The 20891-nt window shown below is 42.3% G+C and overlaps 1 protein-coding gene across 5 annotated transcripts in view; it reads left to right on the top strand.

Moving 5' to 3' along the window:
• FLI1 (Fli-1 proto-oncogene, ETS transcription factor) overlaps positions 1-20891 on the top strand; it is a 91948-nt gene that overhangs the window by 14153 nt on the left and 56904 nt on the right. The gene's annotated exons all lie outside the window — the stretch shown is intronic.

Genomic DNA, 20891 nt, shown 5'->3' with positions numbered 1-20891 from the left:
CAGATGCGAGCCCCCGGCTCTGATTTCCTCGCCCGGCCCTGCCTGAAATGCACTGCTGGTTCTGGTGGTCGCCCGTGGGTTTCCTCCAGCAGTTTTTTGGGGGGAGAAAGCGAGGGACGGGGCGGTTTGGAGGAGAAACATCACCCTAGCGTGGGGCGAGGTAGGGGGAAGGGGAAGCAAAGAGTGTGGCAAAAAACCACGAACACAGCCAACCTCTGGTGGCCTTGAGCAACCGAGGACGCTGCTGGGACTTGGAGAGTGGTTCCCCCTCCTTTCCCCCGGCCAACCGGCTGGTCCTTCAGCCTCTGCAAAGACAAACCAAGCCTTTTCCAAGCCCCTCGAGGTGGCTCACGCTGTTTCTCAGAGCCTAGGCAGCAGAAAGTTGGCTTCCTTGCTTTGGGGGACCCTTGTGCAATTCTTACAGGCTCTTCTTGAGGGAGCGCTATAGTACAGAAGCAGCTCGAACAAACGAGCCTTGAAGCGAGAGACGCTGTGGGTGTGTTTGGGTTGGAGGATTTCGAAAGATGCCTATCGCCTGGGTGGGGTGTTGATCTCTTCTTAAAAGTCTTTTTTTTTTTTGTCTTTTTTGTCTTTTTTTTTTTTTTTTTTTTTGTGCTGACCTGGGGAGAGAAAAGCTGCAAACTGGCAGGAACTGAAACTTTCTTCCTTAGATTGCAGCTTGTGGCAAGTGCACTGTTTGGAAAGGTCTCAAAAGAAGGGGGAGGGAAGGAGATTGCCAGGAAGAGAAAATGGAAAGAGGAAAGAGAGAGGGAACGAAAGGGTGAATGTCAGAACGGAGGAGAGAAAGCAGGAGCACTGAAAGCACAAAATTTGGGAGGTATGGCAGGAATAAGACACGTTTCCCCCACCACCTCCTCAGATCTGTAGCAAAAGTAACTCGGGCCTCATTCAGGATACGGTTAGTGCACCACAACCTTCTTTGATTTGTGGAGCCCTAAATATTGTGCAGTGAAAGTGCAGAAATTTCCCATCTGTACGTTCGCTGCGGTGCACACATGGACTTGCTTTTCTGCACAGGCCCCGAGCCCCCCACACCATCCTCTGAAAGGTGCTGAAGTATTCCCATGACCCACGTAGCCCATGGTGCCTACTGGGAGCTCCTCCTCTCCCCAGTCACCCCGTGTTGCAAAGTATTATTGCTAACCCCGCCTCACCCCCCCAGGTTTGGAGATGAGGAACTGCGATGCTTAGCAGCTAGGCCTACAGTCACGTTGGGGAGGCTGTGGTGAAAGGAGGAACTCAGCTGCATCCCAGGTCACTGCCCCGACTCCTGGATCTGCCCGCTGACTGCTCTGCAGCCTTTTCTTATATTGTCCTGCTTCACTTGCAGTCCAGAAATAATTTGGCTGTTCGAGCTAAGAGAGATGGGATCCAGATACACCAGAGTCTCCTCTTGGGTTCGTTTACCGAGCAATTCCAACTCATCATCAAGTTGCTGCAGGTCCCCCATGTCCTGTTTACCCCCTCCTATAATTTAGCCCTTTTCTATACCATGCATTTAGATCAGTGCTCCTGTAGTGCCCTCAGGATTATCTGAGATTTCTTGCAAATTTTCTTACCGGGGAGAAAAAGAGTGGGTTCCCGAGGAATATCAGACCCATGCATTGACAGATTTGCTGCAGTTTACCACTAAAAGGAAGGGGTTAGGCCACCTTGCCTAGCTTGTCTCAGGTGAAGGGCAACGGGAGAGGATGTGGCTTGAGATGCTTAAATGTTTTTAATGTGCTGAGCTCTATATATAACCTGTGCTTCAGGGTAGATTTTCTAAATTCTAGGACATAGTAACGCAAACCTGTACTATATCCAGAGGAAAGAAATTTAAAAGCAATCGTGTCCTGAGGTCTGCTCTCCTGTAGGTTGTATGCATTGATTTCTCCCAAAGTTGTCCGTTTGGGGTGGGGAATAATATGGCAGAAAGATGCACGTTAAGTGATGAGAGAGCAAGAGTAACACAGAAAAAGGCTCTTTCATTGTCTAGAGCAAGAACACGGTGAGGGACCAGATGAAATCTGTGTACCAGCGTGGTTAAGAAGGGCTTCCCTCCGTAAACTCAGAAATATACCTGTCTGTGTAGAAGATCAGTGCTATGCAGCGCAGAATAGGTATCGGAGAGGGCTACCCGCTCCAGGTGATTGTCTTCAATTTAAACAAAACAAGTGACTGTTTTTTCAAGTCTATGCAAAACTATTCCACGGACTAATTGTTTTAATTGAGTGAAAGACATTTAACTGCACACTTGGCAGACACAGAAAGAGTCTGAGTCCAGCCTACTATAAAAATCTCTCCCTTCACCTTGTGATCCCCAATATTGGGCCTGTACTTTCCTCTTAATCTTTTCATGCTATTCAGAAAGAGTTTTGACAACAGACTCTCTGATGGCTGGTTTTGCCTGCGTGGAATAATTTAATTGCAAACCTGCCCAACTGCAGGGTAACTTTGCAGTAAAGGGGTAAATCCGCTGTAGCCTTGAGCTGTCCTAAGGGCTCACAACTGCACGCTCCTGGGGAAACGGAGCATTGTCAGAGAATAGATGTGGTCAGGGTGATCTTGGGCTACATTTGCATCCTCTATGGGCATTACGTGCAAGTGTGAATTGAATTTGTTTTCAGAGTTTTTTAACCCAAAGCTTGGATATAAACATGTATTATGGGATCAGCTCAGGACTGTAAGTCATCTTTCCTCATCATGCACTGACTTACGTCACATATGGTATTGCTGAGCCAACGCACCGGGTCTAGAATGCGTCTTTATGTCTTCATAAATAATTATTTGTCTTGAGGGTAATTAGATCACTTATTGAAGTGGTGGGAGGCAATTTTTGCTGCATTCTTCAAATAATCTGTTTAATACCTGACACGGGAGGTGGACTGGCTGGCTTGGAAAGTGACCTCTAGAGCAATGCTCTAAGGCCTTTTATGGACAAAGAAGTGCAGCAAATCTTTATCCTTATTAGTTCATTTCCATATTCAGTTCATATTCTGTGAACAGCACTTGCAGAAGATGATTGTGAGCCAGTGAAACTCATGACAACTTATGTTCACACCAATTTTAAATAGTCGATAACATTTTTATTGTATGCCTCCAGATACTTCAAATCTCATCTTCTTTGGGTTAACATCCCGCTTTGACTTAATTCACATTGTGTTGGGGGGGTTTGGTTTTTATTGCCTCAAATTAAATCAAAAAAGGGTACATCTAATCTCAGCAAGATGCCCATGCATGGACTTCCTCACAATAACAAATGGTGTGGTTTCAAACTGATTTAATTGTTTCAGTTCCACTTTACATGGGGACAGTAATTAAAGTAAATACACTTGCCAAAGCCTGACTGCTAATAAAAAAAGCATATTTTGTGTAACTGCTGCCTTCATTCTGTGAAAACATGTTTATCCTTATGTTCTGGGCATAAGAGATAGACCATCTGAAGGACATTCAATGAAAATTTTGCATTACTCAAGTAGATGACAACCATACTTGTCTCCTTCCATGAGAAGACAACTTGTATGTTGGTGTTGCTATAGCAAAGGGTGGGGTAGGGTTTCTATTGCAATCACTGTTTCTTGTCATTTGTGAACTGTAGGCGTTTGCTCTCGTCCTGAAATGTGGCCATCAAGATCTCGAACTAAGAACACGTTTCCTTGTTGAACAAGTTTAAATGTCTGTTTTACCATTTTTAAATTGCCCTGGCTTTGGCCCTTTAAAGATGGCCTTTCCTGGCAAAAAGGCATTGACTCCTAGGGCAAGACTCTTAATCTCCAGATTGGGGGGGGCGGGGGGGGGAATCACAAAGATGTCTGTTCACTGGAGACTTTCCATGTTGCTGTCCCTCAAAAGCAATTTTGAACAAAGCAATGTGAAATTTCCAAGGCATGAATGATGATATTTCCTGACACCCTGGTCCCTATTCAGGTGACATGTACATTGCATAATGGCTTTCTAATATATAAGAGCAAAAACCTGTTAGAAATGTTTTGTAATTGGGATATTTTTATAATGCTACTTCATTTTCCCTCAAAGATCTGTATGCAAATGCACGCCTTTTGCCTTAGTGCGAACTTACAATCACGCCGTAGTGCTGGGTGCTGTCGACTCGAGGGGTTCAGTAGTGGCGCCCGTTTGCTACACAAGTAAAACACTGGGAAAGTTATTTCAGAGCTGGTAAACTGAGTAGCTCTGCTGCTCTGTAAGAGAATTGTTCCTGCTATGGGAAGGAAGATTGATCTGAAGCAAACCTAAGGCACAACAAAACAGCACCAACTGCTTAGATTTTAGGCACTTGGGGTTTCACTCAGAGGCTTTAAAGAGGTGCTGAGAGCCTTGTGTAGTTTCTCTGTGCCACTGTGGATTTTACCTTAACAGGATGTGGTCACTTTAAGTAGTAGCATGCATGTCTTGAGGATTTCATGCTTTTATGTTAGTTATTTATTTTAATTCTGTGACACTCCTGCTGTAAGGGTGGGGCTGGGGGGAGGCCCAGCTTCTATCACTCCTTGCAGCATTTCTTCTAAGGAGAGTTTTGCTGGAGTCTTGGTGTGTAAGAGTGTTCATTGGAGTATTACAAGAAAGGGACAGAAATCAAGAGAAGCAAAGGGTAAGGTTGCACCTCAAAGTGAGGTCTTAGATGACATGCTGATAAGGATAGATGTGCTGGGGGAAGGGCATTTATAGCAATTTTTGCAGGAAGCGGAGTTTGTTTTCTTCAGGTCTCTCCTTCCTGGTCTGACAGAAGGCTTCCCTCTTGATTTCAGTTCACATCTTCTCAGAAGGATCAGGCCTAGAACTTATGAACCTATAACCAGAGCATCTTCCATTCTTTTTCTCCCTGTAAAACATCGGCATGTGAAGTTCTTTTACAGCACACCATAAGTTGCCTTTGAAAAATGCAAGTGTCTCATTCTGCTTGAGTTTACTTGACCACTTAAAGACAGACTTCATGTCCCATCTCAGTGCAAACATGCACAAGCGGGAAAATTAAAGGAGCCAAGGGAGCCTTAACTTCAGATTTTCAGATATTTGTGGGTTTGCTAAACACCTAATGCTGCAGAAGCATGGTATTGTTAGTACGAAAGTGTACATGAATGTGTGCATGGCTTGCATAGAAAAAACGTGTCTAATACACTGAACTTAGCTCTGCAGCTTGGTTTGAAGCCAACTTTCCCCCCAAATGTAAAATTCTCTTTAGATCTTTTGTTCTGAATTGAACAACAGATCTAATTCCAGTGTCTGTGCCTCTCATGTGCTCTCATGCACATGTGAACATGAGCGCAAAATGCATATGTAGCACTGGCATGTAAAAAGAGCTGTCTGCAGTGCACTTCTCAGTTATACAAGGCCCTGTCACACTTCCACGGGTGATACCTACGAACACTTTCCGAGTGAACAAATGTTTTCTTACAAGGCTGCGAGTGCATATTTATAGCTGGTTTTGAAAATACAGACTAAAATATCACCACGCAAGTGTGGTTTTCTGCCTCCTTCTGGAAATCATTCGCCTCATGGTGGACCCAAGTCTGCTAACCTGTGTTCTGTGTCATCACAGACGCCCGGGCAGCCAGGGTGCCGATGAAGTAACGTATCAGCAACCTACATTATGCTGGTATAAACAGCAACGTATGGTACAGGACAATGTATAATCTACTCTACTGAGTTCCAAATATCAAAGCCTTCAAAATGTTAATGCATCTACTGCTTATTTTCTTTCTTCCTCTCATTACCCAGGCCACATAATTACTGATGCGTATCTACACAGTTAGTAACACTGATCTAGAAACCTGTCTCTTGTAGTAAAGCCACAAACGTTACCTCCCTCCTCCCCCACCTCCGCTACCAAAAGCTTTTCCTTTAGCTGTAAGACAGAGACCTAAACAAAAGGGATATATGTTACTGTATGTTACTGTTGAAGACATTTAAGTATGTCCTGATAAACCTTCTGTTTCTCCAGTGACAAATAGCACCAAAGGCAAAACTTTGAAATAATGACCTGGCAGGGACCATCAGTATTTGATACCAGAGACACTTGCATGCATCTAATTCTGTTTTGCTTCTATGTTTTGAAGCCAGAGCCCTAAAAATAGGTATATAAGTGCATATTTATCTAAGCAAGCAGCTTGATTTGTAAAGATACTGATAGCCTGTAACTCTCATTAGCTTTTGAAGGTAACTGTTCCCTCTGAAAACCAGGCTGCTTTATAGGTGCTTAACAAAGTATTCTGATTCTTACGTAAATATGTTGATTAAAATTTGCAAAACTGGCTAAGGGACATTGAATATACAACTCTCACTGGTAATAGATGGGTAAGGCTAAATCCTACAGGCGTCTTGCAAAATCTCAGCCTTTGCTTCTCTTCAGCATTGGTATAATGCTCTAAAGAAAATGACCCTGGCTCTTCATGTATATCAAGCATTCTTTCTTTTCCTGATTTTTCTCTAAAATACAGTCAGAAACACAGCTCAGTAGAGGCTCCTGTAGTAAATGTCATGGATATAGCTAAGCATACTGGTTTATTTGGATGTATCTTGTTCCTGTTCTTCCAGCATTGGCTAACTGAGAGCTCAACTGACCGCAGGGCTGTAAAGGAGTAAGAAACAATTAAAAAAAACCCCAAAACCCACCCCACCCCAGCCTGACAAAGCTGCACAGCCAGGAATTGAACGTTAGCGTACTGGCCGACGCTTGTCAATCATGCAGAGGGAGTGAAAATAACATAACGGGCAGGAGAGCCTTTAATTAGTCATTTGCCGATTTCTCACTCAGCAAAAAACCTGCCCGTCTTAACTAATGCTGGTTTTGATCTGAGGGGAGGAGATAAATCAGCAAGAATACAGTTTTTTAAGTTGGTCGATGAGTGAAAAAAAGAAACTGGAGTAAGTTATGGTGGGGTCAGTGGAAGGTGTGGTGAGTTCAGGAAACCGATTTTTGTACTATGAGAAAATTCTTATTTAAACATTTTTTATAGCAGCTTTCTTTTTAAAAGGAAGATAAGGAAAAGATTAGGAGAGGTTAAAATACCCTTTTTACAGCTAAAAGCAGAATTTGGCTCTCTGGTTTCTTCTGAATAGCTCTTCTTGTTGTTCCAAGCTTGATTGACTTATAACTGCATCTGAACCAACCTCACATCAGTTCCTTTTTATCAGCCAAAGTGAGACTTCCTGTGCTCCACAGTCTGGTTTCCTGATGTGTTTCCTTTTTCCTTTTAACAGAACAAAGGAAACTGTAACTCCTCTGCTGCTCCTGTTCCAAATCTCCTTGGGACTTCATATAATGTTAGCATGGAACATTTGCCTTTTATTTTTTTTCTGCCCAGCCTCTGAGTCAGGCTGCCTAGAGTGATAGTGCCCTCTTCATATCTAGTTGAGTTTTGCACTGCCAGCTGCAGAGGGGCAAGAACTGTGGTGGTGTTGAAATGAAGCCACTTCCAGAGCAGTGGGCAGCCACCATGCTCTAGTCTACCAAAATAAAGCAGAAAAGGAAAATCTTGGCCAAAGACTCTGCATGTTACTAGAGATACAGGATTTTTAATGTTCTGCTAAATCAAATAATCAGGTGTTGAGATCTCATTGATTTGCACAGGCTTGTATGTGTGAACTTACTTGGTATTTGAACTCGGGGCTGGAACTTTGTGTCCTGAAATATGTAGGCCACTGGCAGAAATGCTCCCCAAAATGGTTACACATACACAGTACAAATGGCATTGCCCTAGTACATACTGGAACTGGCAGCCCTATACATTTTAACAGTGATGATTCTCTTAAACCGCCACACTGAATGGCAGTTACTCTCTTTTTACAACTATTTTTCCCTTAGCTGTTATGGGGCTGCAGTTCTATTTCAGTCCTGTCAATCACATCAGGAATATGCTACGGATGTGAAAGATTCAATGCAAAATCCAAATTATGCCATGTGGTAAGGAGCCTGTCCCTTGGGAAAGCACCACTTTTCCCCAGTTACTGTCCCCCACCCAGCCAAGAAGTGTACTGTTCGCTGAGGTGCTCCGTCCCTTCATAGTCTCCACACGTCAGAGCTGATGCTTTTTCTTTATAAGAATCACAAGTTCTTGTCCACTTGAACGACAAGAATCACTTGTCTTCTTGTTCAGATAGAGGAACGTGATCTCGGATCAGGACTGAGTAGATGCCTATAAAAGTGCTTCTGAACACAACTAAAAGCAACTGCAGAAGTATGGAGCTATATGTTAGCACAGACATAAGTGCAAACGTGGGCCTGATTCTGAGAAATATACACTGGATATCTGCAAATTCCCACTGAAATCAATGCAATTCGTTCATGCTTAGAGTTCACCCATTTATCCAAATCAGCAGGATTAGAAAGGAGAGGGGAACCTGCAAGCTGTGCTGCCTATTGGCCATCTGCATATGGAGGCAAAGCGAATTTGCAAGTTCAGCCTCTCCAGAATACGTAGCTTATATCCAAGGTTCATTTATCCAAACTGTCAAAATTCGGGAATGGCAGAATGTGGAATAGGATAAAAGATTCTGGACTTGGCCTGTTTTCTATATATGCCTTAATGTATGTAGTGTGTAAACTTGAAAGGGTGGCCAGAGATAGGTAGTGGTTAAAACAGACTGAAGCAGCAGAGGACTACTGCACCGCATCAGCTAACAAGAAGGCAGGGTTTCCAGGGAGCCCTGCTCACCCGAGCCCAAGGGAGGAGCAGGAGCTATGTTACTTTAAGCAAGGAAAAGAATTGACATCGTTGCCCTCCTACAGAATTGCCTTTCTGCAGGTTTCAGTGTATTGATTAGAGGTTTTCTCATGTAATAATAAAATCCTATGCCTTTACATTGAAAAATGTCATTTTTTATCAAATAACTTCGGATTATCTATGGAAAGGTATGAGAAAATTATATCCCTTCTGTAAAATCCAGGGGAAAATCAAGGAAGTTTTGCCTTTTCTGCTGTGTTCTGTTTATGGAACAATTTCTATACAGTATAATTCAATTTCCATAAAAACTCCATTGATTTTATCCCTATTAAATTCTGAGGATTTGTCCGTGAGGGTCGTGTTGCAGATCAGCCTTTAGGACTGACTCCTGATTAGAACCAGAAGTCGTGACTCGTATGATTAATTCCTTGTATTATGGTATTTGTCCCTAGAGGCTCCCACTAAGACGAAGCATGGCACGTAGATGGAATAAAAGCCCATAACCTAAGCAAGGCAAAGAAAAAAACCCTAGGAGGTGAAATGCAGGAAGCAACCGGTCACTCAGGAAGTCGCCATCAGAGATGCAAAGAGTCCTGGTGGCTGTTCACACGTCCCTGGCGTTAGAATTGCCCAGGGATTTGTAGCAGAGGGTGGACTTTCAACACCCTTACACGAGTTTTACCACTGATACACAGAAAAATCACTGGAGCCAGAAATTATTGATAAATGTACAAGCTCAAAACTCGGATTGTTCGCCACTTACAAATTGACCCCAAAAGGCTGAAAGTTACTTTGAGTAGGTATCATAGTTGCTGTGGGTGTCTTTGAGGCATACTAAGAACCTAGACTACAGTCTGTGTAACTCGTGGTCCTTCAGAGACCGTTTGCTGCAGCAAGAATAATTTTTCTGATGATGACACTCCTAACCTGAACTTGCTCGCAAAATTCATGTGACATGCGTGGTAACGTCCGTCCTTAATTAGATCTAATATGCCCATGTATATCTTTCCACAGCACAAATATTTATATTTTGGTGTTATTTCTAAAAGCCATAAACTAATACATCTGACTTCATTATAACCAACCAGGCTTTAAAATAAGCACACACTGAAGTGATTTGTTAGGCAAGAACTCTCAGTATCATCCTGCAAATATTACCAAAATTGTCTGTAACAGCTCCACTGTGACAAGAGAAAGAATGATCTTATGTTAAGTGAGGAACTGACGCGCAGAGAAAACCAGTGTGTCTTATCAGGATCTGGGGTGTTTTTAATTGCACATATTTCTTCTGAATCCCATTTTCTACCAGACAAGTGTGCGTGCAAATTTTGTGTGTGCTACATTTTACCCGAGTGATCGTGAATTCCCTTGTGACACTAAGATTGTACTTGAAATCTGAGACGTCTCTAGTAAGCTGAAGGGAAACTGCTACCATTCCGATGGCATGTGGCCCAAACTCCAGCTCCTCACCGTCCTGCCGCAGATTGAGTGTCTGTGCAGAATCTCACAGTACATTGTTTTTGTGCTGCAATCTGCCTTCTGCGTTGCATAAAGTGGAAGAAGGAGGACGGACAGGTCCAGACTGAAAAGTATAACTTCTTACCCATGCAGAAATTCTACAGAGGAAGATCTGGAAGAGGGCTTTTTTACAGTACCTTCTAGTCCTTTTCTTCTGAAAAGCAGCTCTGTCCTCCCCTTGACAATGATACTGGGTCCTCTGGATTTTGAGTAATGCTATATAGAAGGCTGCATAAAAAATATACCCAATATGCACCACCACATAACACTTTTTTTGGTAGGAAAAGGGTATATTCACTTTTAACTCTGAGCCCCACAAACTCATGCCCAGGACACGTGGTTTCTGCAAGTTGGTATTGAAGATGACACTTCACTGGTCTCTCTGTCCGCTTTGCTGGTTTCTGTCGGGCATCCAAAAACCTGCTTTACAGTTATAAGAATCCTTCGCCTTCACAGCACTTCCAGAGCAGTGGGCAAAGGTTTTAACAAATGGGTAGAGTTCATCCCCTTCAGAAAGAGAAAGCAATGCACTGAAGTTCAAGCTTGCTTGCAATGAACCCTCTGGATTTGCACCACTGTATCTGAGAGCAGACGTTTTCTCATTCTCACAGAATATGGGGTGGTCATTAATGGATAGAATAAGGTTGCAGTTAGTTCCCTGCTCTTCATTTTTGGTATTCTCATATGTCATCTCTACTTCAGGAAGGATGTAATTATGGTTGATCGTTAGTGTTATGAATTATTTGTGCTACAGTAGTGCCTAGAGACCAAAGTGGTCTCTGTTGTGCTAAGCACCATATGTAACAAGAGATTCTTCTTCTAAATTCCTTAGGAGTGAAGAAAAGTTAAGGCACTTAATTTGAACTCCAGAGTGGAAGCAATTCTCGAGCTCCACTCGCTGCTGTCAGACATGACCATGCTTTATCATTCCTTTCCCAAACTCTTCAAGGTTTCTGTAAAGGATGGATGGATTTTCTTTCCACCACCACTGCTCCCCATTGAAAAGGACTTGTGTAACTTCATTCTGATGTTTGAACACTTTCTTCTGATTTTGGACTCACATTTGCTCATGACTGATTTACACCTCTCTCATGCCAGCACTACTAGCTTAAACAGCACTTTCCCTTCCCTGATGTTATGCCCCCAGTGTATTTACAGAGCACTGCCATACCTCTCTCTTTGGTTTGCCAGGATAAACAAAAATCTTCTAATCTCTTTCATAACCTCCCTTCTCCCAGTTATTCCTTAGCCCTCAGCTGCACCTGTTCCCGTTTGAATTTGTCTTTTCTCAGCATGAGTCACTGGAGTGGCACATGCTGTTCCCAGTGCTTGGCATTAACACACACTGGAAGAAGCCTCCCTGATGCAATTCTGGGATTGCAATTCTTTTTTTTTTTTTTTTTTTTAAAACTTCTGGTGAGTCAGAAAAATCTGTGAGCAGTTAATTCACTCCAGCCTTTGTCCTCAGCAGTGCCCAACCTGGTTCAGTTAGTTGTTCTGCCACAGGTTTCCTGTATGAGTTCAGGCATTTCACTTCATCTCTCTGTATCTCAGTTTCTCATCTGCAGAAGTAAGCAAAAGCTTCCTTTCCTCTCTGCCTTGTCTGGTCGATTTGGAGTAGATGCTCTTACGAGCATCTGTTTATGGAACAGATAGATGCTCTTACGAGCATCTACTGATGCTGCTACAGGGACTGACTGCGTTTCTATTCATGACCAGCAGCTACAAAGATCTCAGTGCAGCCTCATCCCGCAATGCAATGTACTGAACAGAAAGAAACCCAGTGGTTCTTGCCATTATGTTCTTAATAAATATTCAACAACCTTCTACCATGTTCCTGAGATATTGGTATAGCTAGCAGTCTTTTGGGTCATGCACTTATTTGTAACATGGGTTTGTAGCATTGCAGCTGTGACGGGCAAGTATGTTTTCCCTTAGATCAAGGGCCATTCCGAGCTGTCCAGAAGGGGTAAGAAGGGTGTGAAGTCCAATAGGTTTTCCAGATTTTTGCAGCAAGTGCCCTGGACTGCCTAGTGAAGGAGTCCAGCAGAGTACGTGCATGCGCCTGTGAAGCTGCTCCATTGATTCATACACAGAGTACACGCACACAGCTAAAATTTCAACTAGGCCTAAATACCAGATGGTTTCTTACACAAGCCAAACTTTTATGTGTTTTAAAAAATAGCAGCCAGCACACAGTCAGGACTCCATTCTGATTGTCTATTTCTTCCATTGATTTCTTACCCTTTCTTTCATACTTCTGCAGCTCTAGGATTGGTTGTTTCAAAACTAGCAGCTGCAGACTTCCAAAAATAAAAAAGAATTAATTAATTAACATAACCCTCAACCACAGAAACCCTATCTTGTGAGCAGCACTTTTCTCACCATGCACTGTTCTGTGCCAGCCTGAAGGAGGTTAGCTGACAAGCCATGCAAACATGTTTGGAAATGTGTGATTTGGAAGGTGTGTGTACACCAGCAGAGAGGTGAAACGTGTATGTAACAAGTCCGTGTAGCAAAGGAGCAGAAACAGAGCAGGCTGTGAAAAATCCCCCCCCAGTCCTGACAGACCATTCTCCCAAATGCTGCCCAGGTTTTTCTTTACCCAGGTCTTGCCCAGGTCATGACACGAGTGACACCAGCTATTTTCAGGTCCCGAAGGCTCAGCTCTGCAGGGACAGTCCTCCCTTGTTGAGATGAACCTTCACAGTAGGAAGGTACATGCTCTTTTCACAGCCTCTTCTACCACACAAGAACCACCCTCTGGTTCTCATACATTTACATCACTGCTTAAAGACGCATCTTTCCAAGCCCTCCTCTACATTGCATATGTATGCATTCACAAATACACAACTGCTCGTAGGCACTCTTGTCTACCTCTGTGAACTTAAGTCTTTAATAGCAAGTACAAGTGTGTGTATGTGATTTTTTCAACAGAGATTAGCAGGCCTGCCACAGTTTTAATTGAGGTAGCAAGTCAAAAAGCTGTAAGGAATTTAACTATGTGGAATGGGCTGTACCTGAGTGTTAGGTGTATCACAAATGAGCTTTGTCCATGAAGCAGTATTTGATACAGATGGTGTCAGCACATGCAGTGTTTATTGATACAAGGCTCAATGAATGTGCAATATACTAAGTAAACAAAGTGCTTTTGAGTGTCATCAGCTACAGTAGATAAAAGGATCCTGGTTCTTCTCTTACTCAGTATAAATTGCAGGTTAAACTGGTGGAGTCAAGCAGACAGTTGAAAAATGGATCTGTCTCATGCAATGCTAATTTTTTAATATATATATATATGTAAATATGCATCTTTTACATCTTTGCTCCTCCACTGACTCCATCAAAACTGACCTGGGATTCAAACTAGGGTCAGGGGGGTGAGCAGGTCTAAATGATTATCAATATTTATTTCTGTAGCATTGTACACATAAAATGCTTCAAAAGTCATTCTGCAGGTCAAGTCCTTGGCTCTAGTCTTTCATCTGAATCTGTTATGGAACCCAGAACTGCAGTGGTACGGATTCATGCAGCTACATACCTGCTTATGTGCAGGATATTTCATCTGCAACTGATAAGGTGTTGAAGTGGGGCAGGATGGCTCCCACACCCTGGGGGAATCCTGCAAAGGAGCTCTGAAAGATAGTTTTGCTGTAACGACTATGTTAGAAGAAAAAAAAAGCTGGTTTGTGCTTAAAACACGAGATTATGATCCAGACACTTGACTTCCATTCCTGGCTCTGCCAGTGGCTTTCTGTACAACCACAGGAAGCCACTGAACTTCCAGGCAGGACTGATCATTCCCCATTTTCCTATCTTGCCTACCCAGACCCTGAGCTCTTTGGAATAGGAGCCATCCTCCAGAGTGTATTTGCCCAGCGCTAGCACAGAGGCAACTTGAGGTTTACTCATCCTGAGTCAGGCAGTGGAGTATTTCATCAGGAGTTGTGTCTGAGACGTGTACTTGGTTATTCACTCTTCGTTATGACTAACTTAATGGCTTATGTAGATAAGAATTCTTCCAGAAGAGAAACATGTTCAGAAACCTGAAATTATCTGTAACAAAGTTTTCTTAGCATCTAAGATCATAATCAGTCATCTATTATTTAGTAAAAAGATAAAGAGGAAAGATCTCTCATCTGGTATCTACTCTGCTCAGCAGATAACAATCACACTCACATGTCCCTTCTTTTGAAAAAGCTAGACTTTTTGAAGAATGCTGTCCAGTCGTTAGAGCAAAGGCCTGCAAGTGGAGTCTCCTTGGCTTTATTCCTCTTTCTTACCCAGAGACCCTGAGCAAATCACTAGAGCCTTCTGTGCCTTGATTTTCCTAATTGTAAAATAATAATGGGTAATGCTCTTCTGAGGTAAGGCTGAAAACTGACGAATCTTCACAAAGAGCTTTGTTAGCGCTGGATAAAGAATGCTGTAGGTGCCTAAAACGTCAATAGAAAATTCTCTCTGAAATAAAGTTCAAAGCAGCTGAATGCAGGAGATGGGGTTTTTGCAACTAGGAAAGGAAAGACACTATTTATAGGATCTAAAATATTCTAGTCACTTATGAAACACAGAAAAAAACAGTCTTTGCTCTGAAGCCCGTATAAGCTAAAACAATTGTATTAACAGAAATCTCATATGACACATGTTGTATTGAGCTTCTGTAGTCACAGCCCCTCAGCATGAGCAGGAAGGGTGGTAGCTGCACCCCACCACTGCGTTTCTAGAAGCCTGTGGGAGAGCAGTGGCTATCATCTGCTCAGTACTACATGCTCTCATGGACACTTTTTTCTTTCCAGCCCTGATAATCAAAGATGCAAAGGTCCGTTATCTGTGAGTTGCTTTTCCTTAGCAGAAAGGTATACAACGTGCATGTAAAGCACAAAAAATCCTTGTTCTGATGATCTGATTAAAAGAATCTGATGAGCAGCAGCAGAGCAGAGGCGTACCAAGGGGGCTCTCAGCCGCTTGCTTTGCCCTTGCTGCTTGCTAACCAACTTGCTCTCTCAGCACTGTTATTGTTTGATTTTGGCTTGCTGAGACAGGTGCAAATCTGCTTCCAGATCACACTTGGGTACATGGCAGGCGAGTTTTCATTAGAGGCTGCAATAACAAGAAACAGCTCTTGTCTCTCAATGCTCTATAGAACTGGGAACCTCTTCTGCATGCACCTGACAGTGGCTGCGAGCAGGGGCGCAGTGCCTGGCTTGCTAAGGACAAGTGCTTTCCAGCTAGGGGAGGGGCACGCTGGGAGGTTTGCACCATTTTGTCTTGTTAGACAGTCATTTAGCAAGTGCTATTTGTTGCAGGCTGATTCTTAAAAAACAAAGGGGACAGAAAATGCAGTTAAAATGAATTTTGCCTTTTGAGCAAGCTCAGAGCCTTCCCCCGCTTCATGGAACTCTAGAGTGCGGTTGGGTGTGGGGGCGTTGCAGGAGTGGAAACCCTGATCGCAGATGCGAACATTTCACTTAGAGAGGCTGGTTCTTTACTCATCCTAATAAAAAAGATGCACAAGGTAAATAAAAAGATGCACAAGGTAAGCCAGACAGGCAACCTGAGGCATAGAAGGCCTGGTCTCCTGACATGGTCGTTCGTCCACCTGCTTTTCTGGGCATAAGCTTTAGCCTGTTTTAGACGAGTGTTCCTTATCTTACTTGGTCAAGTACACACAGGACCTTAGTGCAGGAGCTGAGAAATGTACCATGAAGTCCAGGTTTTCTCTCTCTAGTCGTACCTCAGGGGAGTGAGGCCACATGGAACAAATTCGTATAAACACTAGGAAATTCAGATATATCCCTGCATACAAATAGCTGGAGCCTCAATTGTTATAAACTCATTCTAGTAAAGATAATGAAGAAAGTCTGGGGTTTGCCTCCTGTATTTTTAGATGGACAATTATATTGCAGATTAGATGAGCAATGGAGATCTGAGGTAAATTAAACGTGGGGAAAGAGGCATATGACTTGAGTAACACAAAGAAACAAGTGAGGTGCCCCTGTAGAAAGCAAGAGGGAAGCTTCTGCACCCACCCAGAGGCTAAGAGGGCAGCCCTGGTATTAGGCTTAAATGCATTTCCTCTTCACCAGAAAAGACCTAAGAAATCTGAGGAGCAATTCAGCTGACGAGAGTTATCAGGCAGGTGAAAACAGCAAACAAGGTCAGTGCAGTTGTGAGCTGCCTCTGCATTAATACTCTCATGTCACCAAGCTGGGCTCATAATAAACACCCTGTATGATACGAGTGCACATGTCAGAAGGCATTTGGTTCTGGATACCACATGGCCAGAGGGGCTTTGAGAAAGAAGAATGTACGAAAGAGAAGCAAGAAACAGGACGGTGTGGGGCTAATCGACTTCTGTAGAAGGACTGAAAGAGAAATGCTGGATGACATGGCAATGCTGTTGCCAGCTCTTGTGGTATTTGGTTTTCATCTGGAAAGCCTGAAATGCATTCTAACTACATAAGAATATCAGCATTTATTTAATAAAAGTGAGTTTCTTAGGATCGCTGGGAAGAGCTAGAAATTATGTCCTAAAAAGATTAAAACTCTAGTTATAAATTAATGAAGATTACGTGTGATTAAGAGGCCCTTGGTGCATGTCTACACGGGCACTCCCAGCTGCTCTGAACCAGAAAAGTGTGAAGCGTGATGCAGAGACACTTGTGCTGGGTCTATTACAACACAGGAAAACTGTGCAAACAGGGATTGTGCTGCTTACAGACCTAAGGTGGTAAGTTGGGATGGCATGACTGTGAATCATGTGGCTGTAAACCAAAGCCCTTCATTGCTTGCTGTATATATCCTCCTAATGATCATCATCATCTTTAAAAGAAGAAAAAGGTTGTTTTTTTTTAAAAAAAGATGGCTTTAGGTGTCTAATTTTAGGCTGTGAGTGATGAATTGGCAAGGAAGGAGTCAGGTACAATCTAGGTAGATGCCGACAGGGTCTAAATGCCAAGGATGCGCAACGATGACTTTAAGGGCTACAAGAAGATCCAAGTAGATTTATACCTTAGAGCAGGGCTGTCCAAATCAGAAATAGTTTGGGGCTGGCTTGTGCTCTATCAGTTTACTTGATGGAAAAAGAAACCTTAATATGGTGCACTACGCAAACTGGTCCTGTGGGCAGCCCTGCCTAAATGTTAAGACACAAGCCAGTGAGGGGAGGGTATGGAAGTAATGTGACAGGTAGGCGACGCAGAGGAAGTGGTGTGTGAACTCGTCATTTTAAAATTAAACCTGGCAAAACCCCAGGAAAGGCCTTTCTGGGAGATAAAGTCAGATAAGTTGTTTTGCACCCCCCAGCCCATTCCATTTCTATTATTCCTTCTATCACACAAATGATAAAAGGAGGGGGTTGAATCATGTTTATTAATTCAGAATGACAATAGGACACCTGGACTAGCACCTGTCAGAATATGATGCAAATTAGCCCAGGAAATCTGGTCTTGATCAGTGCAACCATAATGAAGCACTAAGAGAACTGATAATGATTTGAACAGCATTCATAGGAACAAGCTTTGCTCAGATATTGGCTCAATTGCATTAATTAATGCGCTACATACAGAAATGCAGTGTTGCTCCCATTCACAGGGACTTCCTGATGCTTTTCTGTTTCTGTTTGTTTTTTAAACAGACAAAAACGGGACTTATTATATTTGCAAACAATGGCATCATGGAGATGCTCTGATTTGCTGCAGAGATAGAGGGGGATGATGGTTGAAAGCTTAAATTAAAGCAGGATTTCCTTCTGTTTTCTCAAAGGAAAGGTTAACATTTGCTAATAATTGTCACAGACTGTAAATGGCCTAAGTGTCATATGATGGATTTTTCTGATTGCTTTTAATCAAGGTTTTTAGAGATCATGGGGTGTAAACAAAGAAATGAGCTGAACGTTCATGAGCTGTTCATGAGTTGAACAAACCTCAGGAGATGTGACTAAGATAAGAAAAAACTGTTCTGACAATGAAGTAACAACAGGTTCTTTGCTTCCTGAGTTACACTATTTTTTATCGTTGTTATTATTTTAATGTTCCTTATTCTGTATCTCTCAAGGAGATAAACCGGTCTGCGTAGATGGATATACGCTTGCATAGGTTTTGTGAGTGGGTGGAGGGGTTTTTACCCTACAGAGATATTAAGTTGTTATACTATCTATTTCATCTCCCATATGTGTTGGTTTTTTTTTCTCTATCAAACTTCAGGCCAAATTTAGACGATGGGAATGAATTAGACAAAGTCTCTTTACAACGTTCAGATCAGCAGAAAGATGGCAAGGCTGAGGCTGGCACTATGTAGATGATCGTTCCATGAAAATTATTACCTTTTGCTGAATGCCTCCCCAGGAGAAAGGGATAAATGGGAAGGTATTTCATTACCCTACCCGAAAATAAAGGACATGGAAATGATTCTCCAACAAAGAGAATCCCAGGAGTGGCCTAATCTGTCCTGAAGAGCGAGCCCTGGGTTCTGACAAAAGGTTTTTGGTGTCATCAATTTCTTTGTTAAGAAGATCCAAAATGCACGGAAGAACTTTTGTCTCGGACTAGCACGGACTGCACTTTTCAGAAATTCAGGACCACTGACGTGTGTGGGTTTGTTTTTTTTCTCATGACATCTCACTGTGGATTTGTAAATCTGGCGAAACAAATAGGTTTAGGCCAAACGTGCTGGTTACCAGGGTTCCTGTTTGCACTGCGGGGGGGTGGCCCGTCATGTCAGCTGCAGAGAAGTCCTAGTATACAGCAAACCTTTAAAAAGCAAAGAAAGGTAGAGGGGGGACTATGCAGGTTTAGCAGAGAGCATATTGGGTGAAGTGCATGCAAATCTCCAGCTGACACAAGCTGTATCCTCTCCCACGAAAAACTTCATAATAATCTGTGCAGAACATCACTTCAGGATAAACACAATAATGCTATAAATACCCCAGGCCATTTCCTGTTGTTCTTACTGCAGCTTGCACAGGGTTTGCGTCTGGGTGAGGGTGTGACTATAATCCACATAGTAACACATACATTAACCTTCTCTGCTTCTCTCGCTGTTGTGTAATGGGCTTGAGTAAAAACGTGTTTTTCTTTCTAAACAAATGCATTATTTGTCAGTTAACCTGTGATTTGTTCCACTGAGCATAACGTTCATCGTTAATGAATCGAGCAATATTCTTTTCTTTATGTAAAGAATTTAGGGTGGCAACATGGCAAACTCTTGTGCCAGTGAATCGATGAGTTGACCTGAATATAATGAGACACGGTCATATACATTTCTCATCCCAGGTTATTTCAATTTATGCACATTCTTCATTTTGACTGTCATACTTAAAGGAAATTAATCACACCTTAAAACATGAACCGAGATGAGCAAAAATGCAAACTCTTTCCTGAATGTTTTATGCTTGATATTTATTGAATTGTACATTTTGTTTAAGTGGATTTGTTATTTTAGTGAAAACAGAAGCAAAAGTTACACTTACATCTGCTTGTTAGTTACATAAATACAATGAGACGAAGGCAAACAAATTGCAGAGGGAGGCCCCTGACTTCTCATGTATGAATTAAGTCTTTAGAGGACTAGACTGAAAGTTCCTGTAACTGTACAATTTTTAACTCAGCAATTTCATTCAAACTGATAATTTTTTTAAATAATGTTGGCAATGTGCGTTTTACCACACAGAACAAACTGAAAGCCTGGATTATGAATACTTGCCAAATAGCTTAGACTTTCCACCTAAATCAAGCCAAAAACTTAGGGCCATATATAAAAAAAGAACGTGGGCACCTCCAAAGAAGATACTGTACTGCTTAAGTCTTAAAAAGTTCCCTCCTAAAGTGAAAAACAAACCCAGATTTACATTATCCAGACTTACTAAGCTTGGATCTGACTTTTAAATATGTGGTCAGTTTTAATCAGATAGTCAATCCCATCTTCATTCAACAAAAGCAATTATAAATTGTTCCTTCAGTTTATATGAGAAAATGGTTAAAGAAGATAATTTTGCCAAGATGGCATGAGATGGACAAACTGAAGAGAAATTGCCCCGTTTGTGAAAGGAACCAGGACCCAATAGCTAATCTATTTGCTGCTATCCATGAGAAAAGAAAAAAATGCTCAAAAGCAGTGTATTTTTTTAAAAAGATCATTGTAAAACAATTTGCCTGTGAATGTGAACAAGTGAGGCAGTGGGTGTGTGCAGTGGATATGAGAAGGAAGGAAATGGGAATAGCAGGCAAGTATGGGGGGAAAAAAGGCCTGATGAATGAAACAGAGACAGAATGCTCTGTTCCTGCTCCTGCTTATTGAGATTTTACCTCTATGCAATTTTTGTATTAACTGAGTTAAGGCAGAGAGTGGGGTATTCGAAAGCTTTAAATGAGGGATAAAATGTATTTTGCTTGCCTGATTCATATTTATGCCTTTGAACATGTCCCTCAAGAAAGCACCTTATTTACATGTCACACTATGGCTCAGCATCCAAGGCAGCGTTGTGAGAATCCAAATAATTGGGCGCTCAGCCTGATTTTACTACAGTTGTGCTGTTTAACCTTCAGCAAATGATGTCTTTATGTCTTGTTTGATTGCATGTTAAAGAAAAGTTTTTCACAGATGAGAAAAGTGGCATGAAATCTACCCCTAAATGCAACCTTTAGTATGTGAGATAAAGCAAGGCAGTATTTTGACATGTTTAACAACACCCAC

The sequence above is a fragment of the Pygoscelis adeliae genome, unplaced genomic scaffold (assembly GCF_000699105.1).
Source record: "Pygoscelis adeliae isolate BGI_AS28 unplaced genomic scaffold, ASM69910v1 Scaffold224, whole genome shotgun sequence".
NCBI classification, from domain to species: Eukaryota; Metazoa; Chordata; class Aves; order Sphenisciformes; family Spheniscidae; genus Pygoscelis; species Pygoscelis adeliae.
The sequence above is the reverse complement of the archived record's forward strand: the minus strand, read 5'-3'. Positions and strand labels throughout refer to the sequence as shown.